The following is a 14,357-nucleotide window of genomic DNA, read 5'->3' on the forward strand; positions in this document are numbered from 1 at the left end:
GTCCTTTGGGGTGTTTCTCACATGGGGGGCAGGCAGCTCACTCTGGTTGCCAGCTTCTTGTCAGATGCAGTTCAAAACATTGACCATCAGCTGTACACCTTCCTCCTGTATAACAGCTGAAATGCCATTCCCAATAAAAATATGCATTGTTAATTTTTTCAAGAAAAACATAATTGATTTTAACTGTTTAGTTAATTGAATAAGCACTGGTGCCGCATCTGTCTTTGGATGCTGACCTTGTCATGGATTACTCCTGGCCTAAATTTTAAATTATTCCTAACACATTTCTAATCTCAGTCATCCATGTTAAAATGTCGGATTCGGAGAGCAGGAACTTCATTGTCATACATGATTTATGTAGGTGGACACTGATTCTGAGACTCCAAGTTATTGTTGTCCCTTGTCCTTCCTCTGCCCTCACACTCACTGGAAATGGGCAAAATGTCATGACAGAGTATGAGAGATGTGACCTGAATAAAACCAAATGGTACTGAGGGATATTTTGTCCAGTGTAGCTGTCTCAAGTGTGTCATACATGAAATCCCTAATTAGCTTGGTCCTTGCATGTTAAGTGCTTTAATTAGTTAATTCTGAGTTAAATAATTTTTTAATTGAATGTTAAAGTTAACCCATCAGCCCAGGTGCAAAAATCAAGTTCTATTACTAGTGCTTTCACTTGTTCAAAGTAGTTTATCTGCACCAGTCCCAGTTAAAATCCCCCAGTTAAAAGTTTCCCAGTTAAAAATCCCTTTTCAAACTTTAAACCACTTGTACACTATAAGAGTTGTTTCTCCCATGTTCATTGTCTACTTTTACAAATGTTTCAAGATGTATTAGATGTATTTTAATATTTTTTTTAAGGGTTTTACCTTGCACTTTAGACCCAGGACCAACTCTAAAACCCCAGTTTCTAACAGCCAACAGCTATTTTTAGCCCCATCCCAGTTATTCTGCAGGCAAGCTCCATGGCAATCTGAATCTTAATGAGGGCATGTTACCACCCTTGCTTCAGCTGTTACTACCCCCCTGACATCGATGAGCTATTGGTAGACAGAGATGTTCTGTCAAAGGCAAAGCACCAATCACTTTGGACCAAAGGGGTGTGCTGTGGGCGGGCTGTGGGCAGACTGGGGCGGAGCAAAGGCACTATAAAACAACAAGGCAAGCCTCAGAGCAGCGTGGACCTCTGCAAATTAGCTGTAGGGGATGCTGGTGGTGGGTGTTAAAGCCTTACTCCTATTAAGGAGCCTTCAATAATGATTTTTCTTGAGTTTTGGATTAGCTAAAAGTCAGCCCAGCACTGCAAGTTCTTCCACCAGAGGTCCAGTGCTGTCTAAGCCTGAAGATCTCAAATCCCTGCGCTCCTGGGGCATACCAACTCACGAGCCATAGGATCCCAAATTTTTATACTTTTCTAATTTTTGTAATTTTTCAATTTTTCTGTTTAAATAAATTATTTTAATTTTTGCTAAGAGTTTTCTCATTCCTCACAAGTGGAAGTGTCTAAATTCTTGTGGTTGGGAGAAGGAAGAATCATCTGTCCAATACTGTCCTGAATCCAAATAGAAAAGGTTCATATTTCATCATTTCATTAACATCTCTACCATGTGTTACTGTATGCTTATGCCAGATTTCTACACAAGACAGACAAAATGTGACACGAGAATGACATATTTGTCATTCAGCGTGCCAGACCTTTAGCGTATATAGGATAAGAACTATCCAGCACATATGCCTTGTGCCAGGGGGCTTCTGCGGAGCTTCAGACCCACTGTGTGCTTCTTACGGAGTCAATTACTACACACACAGTAGATCTGGTGTGGAGCTCTAAGCTTGTTCTGTGTGCGCTGAAAGCTGATGCATCAGTGTGCAGGGGATGTATCCAGAATCTTTTCTGTATAACCTAGAATTCTAGGCAAATACAGGAAATTCTGCTGGGCAGAATTACTAAACATAAGAAAAAAAAGACAGAAAAAACCAGTGACATAATAGGCCTCATACTCCAAAGGGCTGCCAACTTCATCTCGTAGAAGCATGCCTTTGCTATATTCCTATGAATCTCCATTATGGGTCATTGTTCATCCCTCTGTGGGCAAGGACCATGTCTGTATGTAGAACTAAACTCTGAGCCTGTGTAATTCCATCAGCATCAACATCAGCAGGGGGTATGCTGATTTTCTTCTGCTCCTGATTTGGCCCCGTTCTTTGGCTTTTTATTAACTGATTGTTGGGGTTTTTGGGGGGTTTTTTGCGTTTTTTTTTTGGGGGGGTGGAGGGGGGTTTGCTTGTTTTTTGTCACAGAATAGTAAATGATAATAATAGATTGCTGCAAGGATGGGTGTATCAACATATGTCTGTAGGGGGATGTGAGAGACTGAACCGTGGGACGACCTCCCTGACATTCTCCAAAGCCTTTTTTCTTTTCCCAGGCTTTTTGGGAGGGTGTTTGTCTGAGGGGGGGAATTCATTAGGTATGCTGGAGAAGAGATTTCTTATGTTTGCTTGCAGATCTTTATAGCCTTCATGGAGTGGGATGCACAGTTCCCATAAATACGTGATAATGATCATTTGGAGTGTGAATGTTAATTTGTGTAATGGGTTCCCAAAATATGGGCCATGTGCCTGCTGAGTATGTCTTATTTTAAAATAAATGTGCATACATAATACACACTCAGACACATGCTGCCTGCATATGCATCCATAATTTAAAATCTAAAATTATAATTTGTTTTTGAAGGAGACAAAGCAACAACAGCTCCCCCAGTACACCCGTAACCGTTGAGCAGGAGCCCAGCCGTCAGGACGGTTTTGTGAGCCCTGCCGGAGATCACAGTCCCACACGGACAGCTGCAGCTACAAAGCACCCCAGTGACCTAGATTCAGCTCTAGATTACTGTGTGCTTTGGCCTCTGCCTCCCATCACTGCACCAGGAGCCTGATTTTGTTGCACAAGCTAACTTGCTTACTGCTCTGACCCATTTTACCATGGCAACCTGGTTTGCTGTACCAGAGGCTAGAAAAAGCACACAGGCGACTTTTTCAGGATTCCAAGATTAAGTTCACTCTCTGCTCTTCTTTTTTTTTCTTCACTGCCCTCCTTCTCCCTCAAGAATGTGTTTACCAGACATGATGGAGAAGAACTAATGTTTTCCAACAGCACTGGAAGCCAGGAAAAGATTTAGGTGAGGTATTACTTATGTACTTCTAATACATTGCTTATCCTGATGAATGTTTTTGACTTAATTTTGCTTTCTTTGGCAAAAATACCCAGATGTTTCCCTTGCCCCAAATATCTCATTCCTGATTTTCCCTCATTCATCCCCAACTCCTTCTCCCAAAATCCTTCCCCTTTTGGTTTCATAAGTATATTTCATTTTGTCCTATTATTTTGATTTTTTGATAGCACAGGAGTAAGTGCAATCACATGTGCAGGACTAAAGCTGCTCTCACTACAGCATCCTAGCTGATGTCCATGTGTTTGTATGTTTACATGGGTCTATGTGTTAGAAACAGGAGGAGGTGGTTTAAAGGCAGCTCTTCTCAGACATTAACTTAGTCTTTTACAGATGTGATAATCTGGTGTGCATCAGGCACAGCATTGCCAGCCAGGCAAGGGAGGGCACTGTCCTGCTCTGCTCTGCACTGAAGTGGCTTCACCTCAAGTCCTGTGTGCAGTTTTGGGTGCCACAATATAAAAAAGATATAAATCTATTAGAGAGTATCCAAAGCAGGGCTACAAAGATGGTGAAGGGCCTTGAGGGGAAGCTGTACAAGGAGCAGCTGAGGCCACTTGGTCTGTTCAGCCTGGAGGAGAGGAGACTGAGGGGAGACATCATTGCAGTTACAACTTCCTCGTGAGGGGAAGAGGAGGAGCAGACACCAATCTTTGCGGTGACCAGTGACAGGACCTGAAGTTGTGCCAGGGGAGGTTTAGGTTGGATATTAGAAAAAGATTCTTCACCCAGACCAGTGGCTGGGCACTGGAACAGACTCCCCAGGGACATAGCCACAGCATCAGCCTGACAGAATTTACAAAGCATTTCAGGCACATGGTGTGACTCTTGGGGTGTCCTTCATTGGACTTGATGATCCTTGGGTCTCTTCCAACACAAAATACTCTGTGATTCTGATTATGGCTGACAAAAAAAAGAGAAAAAGATAACCTAGAACACTATGCATGATGGTGGTGAGATTTGAGAAAATCAGATGACTATGATTTTTAAAGATTTTGTCCTATTTTTTAATGCTGTTGATGAAACACTTATGTTTGCTAAGCTTGGACATGCACATAGATATAGGAATATGCAAGGAATAGGCAAATCTACAAGAAAGTCAAAAGGAGACAAGTGTTATGAAAGAAATTGGCTTTCCCCTCCATGTTTCACATGTTTCTGAGATGCTCTTGAAGCACCTGAGCATTTTTGCTAGCCAGCCAAAGAAGCTTTGATCAACACCTTCCAAGCCCATCTGTGATTGTTCCTGTCCTCATGGTGCCCTCATGGGTGCTGGGAATGGTTCAGCCAGGCATCCAGGCTGACAGCCATCAGAAATACATTTCATTTTCCAAAATAATTAGGGAATCTGTTTTGCAAATCTCACAGTGACTCCCAGATATTCACAAATCACAAAATTCTTGAGATTGCTTTTGGCAGTGCTGCTCTGGGTGAGGGTTTAATTTAGGTTTCTTTCTGCTGTAGACACATAACTCCTGGTTTTGTTGTCTCATTTATTTTTAGCTTCAAAAAACAGTTAAGTGTCTTCATCTTTTGCTAATCAGCGCCAGTATTGTAAAAGGCTCAAGTTCCATATCTCTCCCAGCTGGCTAGTAAAACAAGGCACCAAAGTGGTACTATGTAAGGCTCTCAAAAAACAGTGCAAGGTGCCAAAGTGGTTCTGATGAAATTGAAAAGTACGTCTCTCAACATTCCTCCTTCAGAAGAACTGTCCTTATCTCCAGGTACGTAGATATTTGAGCTGTTTGATCTGAGCACTCTTTCAAACATTTTGGCTTTCATACAACGGGAAAGTTTCTGAGACAGCTGATGGCCAATGGCTTGAACTGCATCTGGCAATAAGCTAGTAACCAGTGATCCTTCTAATCCCACATGTAAGAAGCATCTCTAAGGACATGGTCAGAAGAGCAAATCAGCACAAAGGGATATAGCATGTTCATGGGGTCTTGGATATGCCATGAATACTGCTTGTGTGCATGCCTCCACTCCACAGTGAGTGGGAAGATTTCTAGCAGTCCTGTCCATATAGTTCTCCTTGCCAGTGTGTTGTTACACCATATCTGGGCTTACCTCAGAGTTGTATGTTGTACCATATCCTCAGTAGGGGACAGAAATTGTATTCTGTGTAAATGTATTTCCTAAGAGGTTTCAAACTGTAATTGCAAGATTGTACATGGACAGACCACTCTGGAGAGGGGAGAGGGACAAAGAGGAATGCATCAAGGTCTGTTACATTCAGAAAGTTTCAGACTCCTTGTCAAAAGATTTTTAACAAATCACATCACTGGTGTCTTTTAACCCTGCAAAAACATCCAACCACGTCAGACCTTGTACCTTATTGTCAACACCTCCCCAAAGAAAATAAAAAATTAAGGTGAAAAAAACCCATAATAGCTACTAATTACTCACCTCAGCATCTGGTTATCTGACATGATTTCTGCTCACTAGGACTGAAAGTCCTTTACTAGTCCTTATGCAGAGGTTGTAGATCTGGCTTTTGGTGCAGACAGGTCTGACAGGTGCCCAGGCCAGGACACTGCTCTTGGTGGGCAGCTGTTGCAGTGGGGATCCTGCAACATGCATATACCAAACCAGGAGTCCCGTGGAAAGGAAATATATATGGACAGACAGATTCTTGATAGCTGTTTCAGAGATGTTTATTTCTCCAGCCGCATGGCCGGAGCTCTCCCGAGGAACTGTTCCAGTCACGGGACCAAGGGTCCTTCTGCCCGCGCAGGGAACACAAACCAACCAATGGGAACGAGGCTGAGCAGGGGCAGGGAAACCCCGTGTCTGTGCCCTCTCCCAGGGCTACACGGCGGGGGAGGGACCCCAACAGGCAGCACTCCCATCACTTATGCCTAGACTGGCTGTACACCTTCTTCCTCTCCCATGCCCTTTGACAGACCTAATTGTGACTAGCCCTGTCACAATAGTGTAGTGCTTAGCTTTGAGGCAAGTAAATGTCTCTCTTCCTTTATTAGTGGAAAAAACCTTGAAATTCTCCAAATATAGCCTTAACTAAGTCAAATTAATGAAGTCAAATTGCAGCAGGGCTTCAATATAAGTGGAAAAGATGCTGTGCTGACAGCCATTGCTGTGTTCACAGTACTGTAATTCTAAGTTTTCCCTTGTCCTCCAGGCTGGCCTAACCTGTATGGTGAACATGGAAGTCAACAAGGAAGTAATTATAATGCACAAGGCATGACAACTTCAAAGACAAAACTACCCTTTCTCAAAGGTTTCAGAGGCCAACAAACCCATAGTTTTCCTGATGAATTCTTTATTTTAAACATTGGTACTGAGCATCATTTTCTGGGCTTCCGGAAGAATTTAAAAACTGTTATCTGTAAAGGGAGAGAGAATCACTCTCACACATCCACTGCTATGTGCCCTTCAGTTATTTCATAGACTGCGTGGGATTCATTAATTTGTCTTGTGGATGGACTCACCTTAGTGAACTGATCATTTCTTACTGCTTCCTGAGGCTCTAATGTTCTTAATCATGGGGACTATTAGACTGCTTGCAAGATGAAGAACCATCAAAGGTGCAATTTGCCAAATGTGGGGTTTAAAGAAAGAAATGGTATGTAGCCTGGAGAAAAATTACAGTGGTCCTTAGCACTGTACAGAACCTTGAAAACCACCCAAAAATTAGATTTTTTCAGGCCTAAGTGTTATCTTTTCTGTCATTTCTCATCTAACACAGTTACCAACTGACTGAAGGGATATTCCAGACCATATGACCTCATGCTCTGTATACAAAGTAGGGGGAAGAAGGGAGGAATATTTGGAGTGACGGTGTTTGTCTTCCCAAGGCACTGTTATGCATGATGGGGCCCTGCTCTCCTGCACCGGCACATGGGAAGCAGTGAAGCAATTCCTTGGTTTGCTTTGCTTGTGTGTGCAGCTTTTGCTTTCCCTGTTAAACTGCCTTCATCTCAACCCATGACTTGAGATGAAAGTTTTACCCTTCTGATTCTGTCCCCAGTCCTGCTGGTGGGACAGTGAATGCCTCTGTGGGGCTTGGCTGTTGACTGGGGTGAAACCATGGTAATCATAAACTGCAGGTGCTGTTTTGCAGATCCGAATTTTAGTGTTCTCACACACCACAGACAACAACTGCAATCTGCATTCACGAGTAAACATCACCTTTGATCTGGCAGAGTCTTTTAAATAACCTGCTTTATTCCTACTCATCATTTGAACTTATCTTTAGAAACCATTGTGTTTAATTTACTATTTTGCATGCTGCCAAAGCACCTAGAGGTTCTAGCTAAGGTTCAAGATATACAAATGCAGTTTTCCATTTCTCTGTCATATATGTGAAACATAGGCAGTTCTTTTGTTTTTGTTTTTTTCCTAAATGCATAGCTACAGATAAGTTAAATGGTAGCTAGAAACTGAATGGAAACTGTTTAGTTAGAAAAATTCAGAAAGTACTAGAGGGCTGTGGAAAGAGATGGAAACATGTAAACAAGAATATAGCAACAGAAGTAATTAAACTGGCACTAGAGAACTTGCAAGAGAGGTGGGAGGGGATGGAAATACAGATCTCAAGAGCATGGGTCGGAAGTTCCTCAGCTGGGAATAGTGAAGCCAGATTTGGAAAACAGTGCTGGTGTCCAGTGTTTATGAAGACATGCAGCTGCTTCTGCTTTGGATGAACCTTTTATGCAGCTGCTGGCTCTGCTTAGGAATGTCCTCTGCCTCTGGGGCCATATGATACACATCAGTGTTGGGAAGAGATAGAGCACTAGCAAGCCTTTAATTCCATCCTAAACTGTGCTGTCACACAGGATGAAGAGAAACATTTTGTGTTTGAATAATAATTTAAACTACATATTTTTAATGTTTGTTTAGTTAATTAAAGATTCCTTGTTTTTTCTGTTCATCCCTACTCACTTTTCCAAAAATCTTTTAACAGTAGGTAGGACTGTAAACAGGTACAGTTAAAATCACATAGAAGCAATAGTTTCCTGGGTAAATATTAATCCAGCAGGAACTAAAAAAAAAAAAAAAAAAAAGATTATTAAGGTCATTCTTAAAGCCAGTGCTCTTGGACGGGTGATATAAAATCACTTCATTTTTATGCCAGATATTAGTATTTGGGACCTGGATGGTCCTACCAAAGACGAGAATGTGGTGGAAAAACAAGGGAGTCTGTAACACTGAAACTTAAAGCGCTGGGTTTGCTTTAGTTGCTGCTCCTGAGAGGATGTGAGAGATGGAGGTTGTGACATGCTCTGCTTTCCCCCCAGCTCTGAGTTGCTGATGGCAGTAAGATTGATGCAGCTTTGCTTAGAAGACAGAAGTTCACATCTCTTTTGAGCAGGTTTTGGTCTATGCAGACACCCCAGTAATGTTTGGATTAAATCTCAGTAGCGCTTTTCTGAGTCCCTCTGTTCTTCGTGCAGTAGGTGCAACAGCAACAGGGGTACTTTGAGTGATGCCTCACATTGAATAAAAGAAGGATGGACTGGACTTCGTAAAGGCAAGAGACAGAGGATACAGAAGGCAGGTGAAGTGAAAAGAAGAATGGCAGAAATGAACCAGGCTTTGTGCTCTACAAAGGCAGAAAGGACTTTTATTCGGTTGGAGTCAAGTTGGAGTTGATGAAGGAAATGCAGCTGAATTTAAGAGTTCAAGAATGTCTGCTCACTGATTAGCCCTTTGTGGTGTGCATACTTTTCCAGATTCAACACCACTGAGTGTACTACTAAATGCTGAATACCTGTAAAAAATAAGTCTTGACATCTGTTTAGGAAGAAGATTCCCATTTTCCCAGTGTTGTGTCATATTATTCATAGGGTTGTAAACTATCAGCATAATGGGCTTTACATTTTACCTTTTGTGTTGTAGGAAATTATCTATGGTCAAACAAATGCTTCTGATTTTACAGGTGAAGGATATGATACCATTTAAAGCTTTTCAGATATTGTGATATGAACCTTGTATGCAAATTCTTATAGAGACAAAGCAAAAATAAAGATATTTTTAACTTTTAATGGCTCTGTACATGTAGTGTAATAAACAGTGTAGTCAAACAAGACCAATATTGCAAGTATTAGACTCCTGTAAAGCAGATGGAGCTGTGATACCTGAAAAGTGAAAAAAATGTCAGTTTCATAGTTATAGTTCTGCCCAGTGCTTTCTAGTAGCAGAAATATTTCCAGGAAAAATAAAATATCAATATTTCACAGAAATACAAGAACATAAACATGCAAATTATATTCATATGCCTGCAGCCAAATATGCCAGCATTTTGTGACAATACTATTTAACCACTATGGATATTTTTCCTCATCACACCATCTTTAGAGTTTTCAAACTCAAGCATATACAATTGTGATGCTTAAAACTTCATGAAGTTGTTCACCAATAAGTAGACATTTAGTTTTTATTAAAACTTATGTCCCCATTAGCAAGTGTGCAGTCCTGGCAAAAAGGGTGTGTGGAATGAACAGAGAGCTGAACACCAGGTGTCTGTGCCACACATTTTTGTAGTGGGAGTTACTTAGAATTAGCTGTGTCTAACCCTGTGGATCAATTTGCATTGTAATTTAAAAAGAAGGAGAGGAAATCCTGAAGAAAACATTTTGTCCTGGCTTCATCCAACCCCAAATTTAGTTCAGCTACTCTGAGTCTGCTGTGATACAAAAAAAAATTATTCATTGTAGCTCAGGATGGACAAGCTATGCCTTAAAAAATGCACTAACATGCTAATGTAGATTCATCCTGTTTTACTGAGCATTTGAAAATTTGTTTCACATGACACAAGAGGCAAAGTTTAATTTCTGTCAGTTAAATCCTTAAAGCTCAGATAAGAAAATTCCATCCCACTGCAGGTATAACAAAGCTGTCATGCATACAGGGCATGTAAGACAAGTTCCAGATAATAGTATTGATGGCTGCAGTCCCAAGAAAGCTAGGCATGCCTTCTAAAGGTGAAGATGTGCCATGCTCTGAATAATCTGGTCTCATTTACAGTGTTCTGGTTTGTTCTTCATGGTAATTACTCTGAGGTTAGAGGTCTGGTCTCTAGAGATGACTGCAGTTTAATGATGTTTGGTTGCCAGTGAGTTATCTTCTAAAACTCAGCACAGAAAAGAATACAAAAATATGACTTTTTTTCCACTTCATGGGAAAGAAATCATAGAATAATTTATGTTTGAATGGATCTCAGAAGGTCATCTGGACTAAACTTTTTCGAAGCAGGGCTAACTTCAGCTGTCTTCAATGAGAACTAGCACATGTAATCACAGGGCTTCCTCCAGTAGTTTAAAGAAGTATTTTCCCATTTACTTGTCTTTACTGAGCACTCTATAGCAGATGCCTACCCTCATATCCACTTGTTGACCTTGCCTCTGATCCGAGGTCATAAGCTTGCCCTCTGTCTCTCAGCCATTCCATAGTTTTGCCTTTTCAAATTACTTCTCTGTTCGTGTTTCATGGTTTTCACTGTGTCATTTTACGTTTCTTATAAAACATTTTGTCTCCAGCTCTTTACTACTGCAGGCAAAAGCAATGAGAGTTGGAGCAAAGAGCTTCTGACTTTGTGTGCTGGAGATGCACAGAGGCCAAGTCATTACCCTCTTTTTCTGCCATGCTCAGAGAGCAATAAACAGGCAAGACATTGAAATTATCAGCAGAGAAGAAAAATAGTAATCAGAGACTACAAAATCTTGATGTGTATGTGATTGGAATGCAATGGAACTTTCCATTTTTAGCCAGAAAGTAAAGTTTGTTTGTTGCTCTATACTTGTGGAATTATTTGAAGTAGTGTGAAAGGAATGAAACAAAGACATAAAATATAGCTTCAAGAGAAGAAAAGGATATTTAATGAAGTTTAGGGAACAAGATTATGTATTTTGGGTGCTTCTCTAAAGATAATTCCAGGGAGATTTATATATATATATATATATATATATGGAATATCTACATTTGTGTATTATTAAATAGCTGTTCATCAGAGAAGTTCTGTCAGAAAAGTGTGAATTTTCTTAACAATTTTTCCTTATTCCCAATTTTCATCACCATTCCCTGGGTAGACAATAGGGAAGAGGGTGCAAAAGTATTCTTGCATCCATGCTGTATACACATGACAGTATCGTATATGCTCAAAACAAGTTGCAGGGATATGGGGAACCATTCCATTTTCCTTATGAAAAATCCTGATCTTCCTGAAGTTAGTAGAATTCAAGGAATTAGAAATTCACTCATTTACATGATGATGCAGTGAGGTGTTTATATTATGTTGCCTTATCAGTTTTTGGAGGTATTCTTATAAATATACATCATGTGTGGTCTTTCAAAACAAAGCTTCTCTTTTTTATCAAAACCCCAAGATTAAAAAATTTCTTCTCTTTACATCTTTTATGATGAAGTAAACAAGGAAACAGCAGAAATTATTTTGTAGCTCCATTAATTGGAGTGTGATTTCTCCAGCACATTGCCTTCATAAATGGGGTTGGGGTTCATTGTTTAAATGACTATATGGAAAAATACGTCTTTTTCCAGGGCATCTCATCCCCAATAACAAATACTTCCTCTATTTACAGCAAATTAACAGTTCTGTAATAAAAAAGAAGTTTGTATACCAAGGACTATGTGTTTATTTTTCAGTTTTCAGTAGTTCTTCATGTCTGTTTTGAAGCCAGACTCTGGGAATTGGACACTGAAATCTTCAAGTCAAATGCATGCTAAAACAGGACAGCCTGCATAACAAATTAGGCAAGAAAAATACATGGCTATCCCTTGGCTTAAGAGGCAATTAAAACCACTTTCGTGGATAAATAGCCTGTAATTGTTATGGCAGTCAGGAAGATCCAGTAAGGAGTTTATGTAGCTAAAAGTTAAACAGGAATCAAGTCATCTCTAAGGAGAAAGACAGGAGGAGAGCTGAAGAAAACTTCTGTCTCAGAGACCATTTCACTTCCAGACAATTTTTCCTTTTACGTGAAAATTAAAAAGTGTTCATGGCTTTAGCAACAGGCTTTTGGTTGTTTTGTGTGTGTGTGTGTGTCTGTGTGTGTGTCTTTTCATATGATAATGCAGAGATTCTATGGCAACCATTGAAAATGAAGGCCTGGAAACAAAAGCTGCAGCAGCAGAGGATCAGTACATATTCACTGTGCCTGCAGGAATAACAGCAGAGACTCCCTCTTCAGAAAGGTACCTGATGGCAGCCTGCAAAAGGGATGGCTTTGTTTTAACTCAGGCACAGTTAACTCGCTCTACAGTTAGTGCCAGGACTCCATTACTCCCAAGTTTCACTATAGGTTTCTGGGGTTTTTTTCCACACAAAACCATATCTACAGTAGATGTGCAGTTAATAAGGGGTTAATCTCATCATACTTTGGGTGTGAACAACAGAAATGGGAGACAGAAAAGAAGAGGCTTAGCAGCCAAATGCTGCTAAATTCCTCATGACTGGTTACAATCTCAAAAAGAATTCACATATAAATAATGTAAGGAGGATTAAGCCTATATAGGACTGTTGCCGTGTGAAATAAATGCTTAATTGCAGGTTATGAGTAATCACTCATCTGTTGGTCCAAAAAAGGGTTTGTCATCTGAGAAAATGGAGATATGAAATATCAAGCCTAGTTTTTTGCAGAACAGCAAATTACTGTTTTGGTGATTGTGCTTTCCAGCAAAGATGAAGCAGCAATCTATGTCGTGTCGCATAAAGTGATAATGCAGACATGAAAGAGCTTGTAGGACAAGCTACTATAAGTATTCCTGTTATTGACTGCAGGAAGAAATGTAAGTTCATTCAAGCCTGACTTTGGAATAAAGCAAACCAGAAGTTTTTAAAATGAGAACATAAAAAGTAAAAAATAAGTTTAAGAGCAAATGAAAAAAACAACCTTTCTATTTGCTCTGTAATGTCACCATTTTTGTACTACTTAGTTTAGAAACCATCAAAATGAAGTGATACACTGAACTGGTGATCACAGGTGGTCTTGTTATTCTTGTTTCAAACATTTTCTTTTTCCCTAACAATATTACAGTTTTTTAGTAAATTATTTTATTTAAGAAGTCTAGTAAATTTTTTTTTAAATTATGGCAAGGAAAAATTTTGCTAAAGAACATGATAATATATTCTCTGTTGGAAGTAATACTGTGACATCATTAGTATGAGTTTCCAACAGAATGCTGTATTACCAGATCTATGAGATTTAGAATTATATGCCAGTTGTTGAAAAGTATTGGTGTAGATAATTTTCCTGTCACTGTTTTGCAAAACTACTGTATTTACAAATAAGTGAATAAACTCCCAGTGGATGAGGCCCAGGCTTCCAAATCAAAGCCAGTGTAGGATTAGGTACAGATTCATGGATAAATTCTCTAGAAAACTTCAGGCCCACTTACATAGAATCCAGGTGAAAAGAGACAAGAAAGAGTTGAAGGCTGAAATTGTAAAGAACGGTTGTGTAAATAACAAGGTTCCATTATCAAGGAAGGATGGTTCACACATGCAGATTTATTCCTCAAATCTTACCAGTTTATCTAAATATTTATTTTGCTCATACTGATATGCTCTTAGACTTTCATGTGAGTCCTGTAAATGGGTACAACATACACTCTTTTGCTCTTGTTTGTGTGATTGTGTTTTTTGTTCTGGATGCAAGTTTGCTCCAGCCTGTTATCCCTTCACAGAAAGTTGATCACATAGCACTCTAAAAGCACAAGGGCTCCAACAACCCAGGTTTCTTTGCATGCCTCAATAACCTGAGCTCACCCTCTCCAAATACCTCCTTTCCACTCAAAATGTCTTTTGCTTTGCAAAGAATTGGAAACAAGCAAACAAACATGTATGTTTTATAAAGTTTCCAGAATAATTTCTAATTCTATTTTTAACAACAACAACAAAAAAATGTAGACTTAGTAAAACCATAAAACTTCCCATATTTCCCTGAGTAATTTTTCTGCTCACTCTCAATCTGTCTTTGAACTTAGGGAAAGTCTCTAGCTGTTTGATCTTCCTCTTCCCACAAACTGGCCTTCAGACCCTGAAGACACTCCCTTTTCCTGACCCTTCCTAATGACAGGGGATCAGAAGGTGTTGAAGAATTCAATATAAAAGAATTGCGCCAGACCGAAACTCAAGGTGCAAAA

The 14,357-nt window shown here is 39.8% G+C and overlaps 1 long non-coding RNA gene across 4 annotated transcripts in view; it reads left to right on the forward strand.

Annotated features, from left to right (window-relative positions):
* The first annotated feature begins 2,790 nt into the window (after positions 1–2,790).
* The window catches only part of LOC104691267, a 78,210-nt gene continuing 66,643 nt past the window's right edge, over positions 2,791–14,357 (forward strand). For all 4 annotated transcript variants that reach the window (XR_752118.4, XR_005604287.1, XR_752122.4 and 1 more), the window contains exon 1: positions 2,791–3,182. This is a non-coding gene — a long non-coding RNA (uncharacterized LOC104691267). The remainder of the gene's footprint in view (positions 3,183–14,357) is intronic.

This window comes from Corvus cornix, chromosome 3, assembly GCF_000738735.6.
Source record: "Corvus cornix cornix isolate S_Up_H32 chromosome 3, ASM73873v5, whole genome shotgun sequence".
NCBI lineage: Eukaryota > Metazoa > Chordata > Aves > Passeriformes > Corvidae > Corvus > Corvus cornix.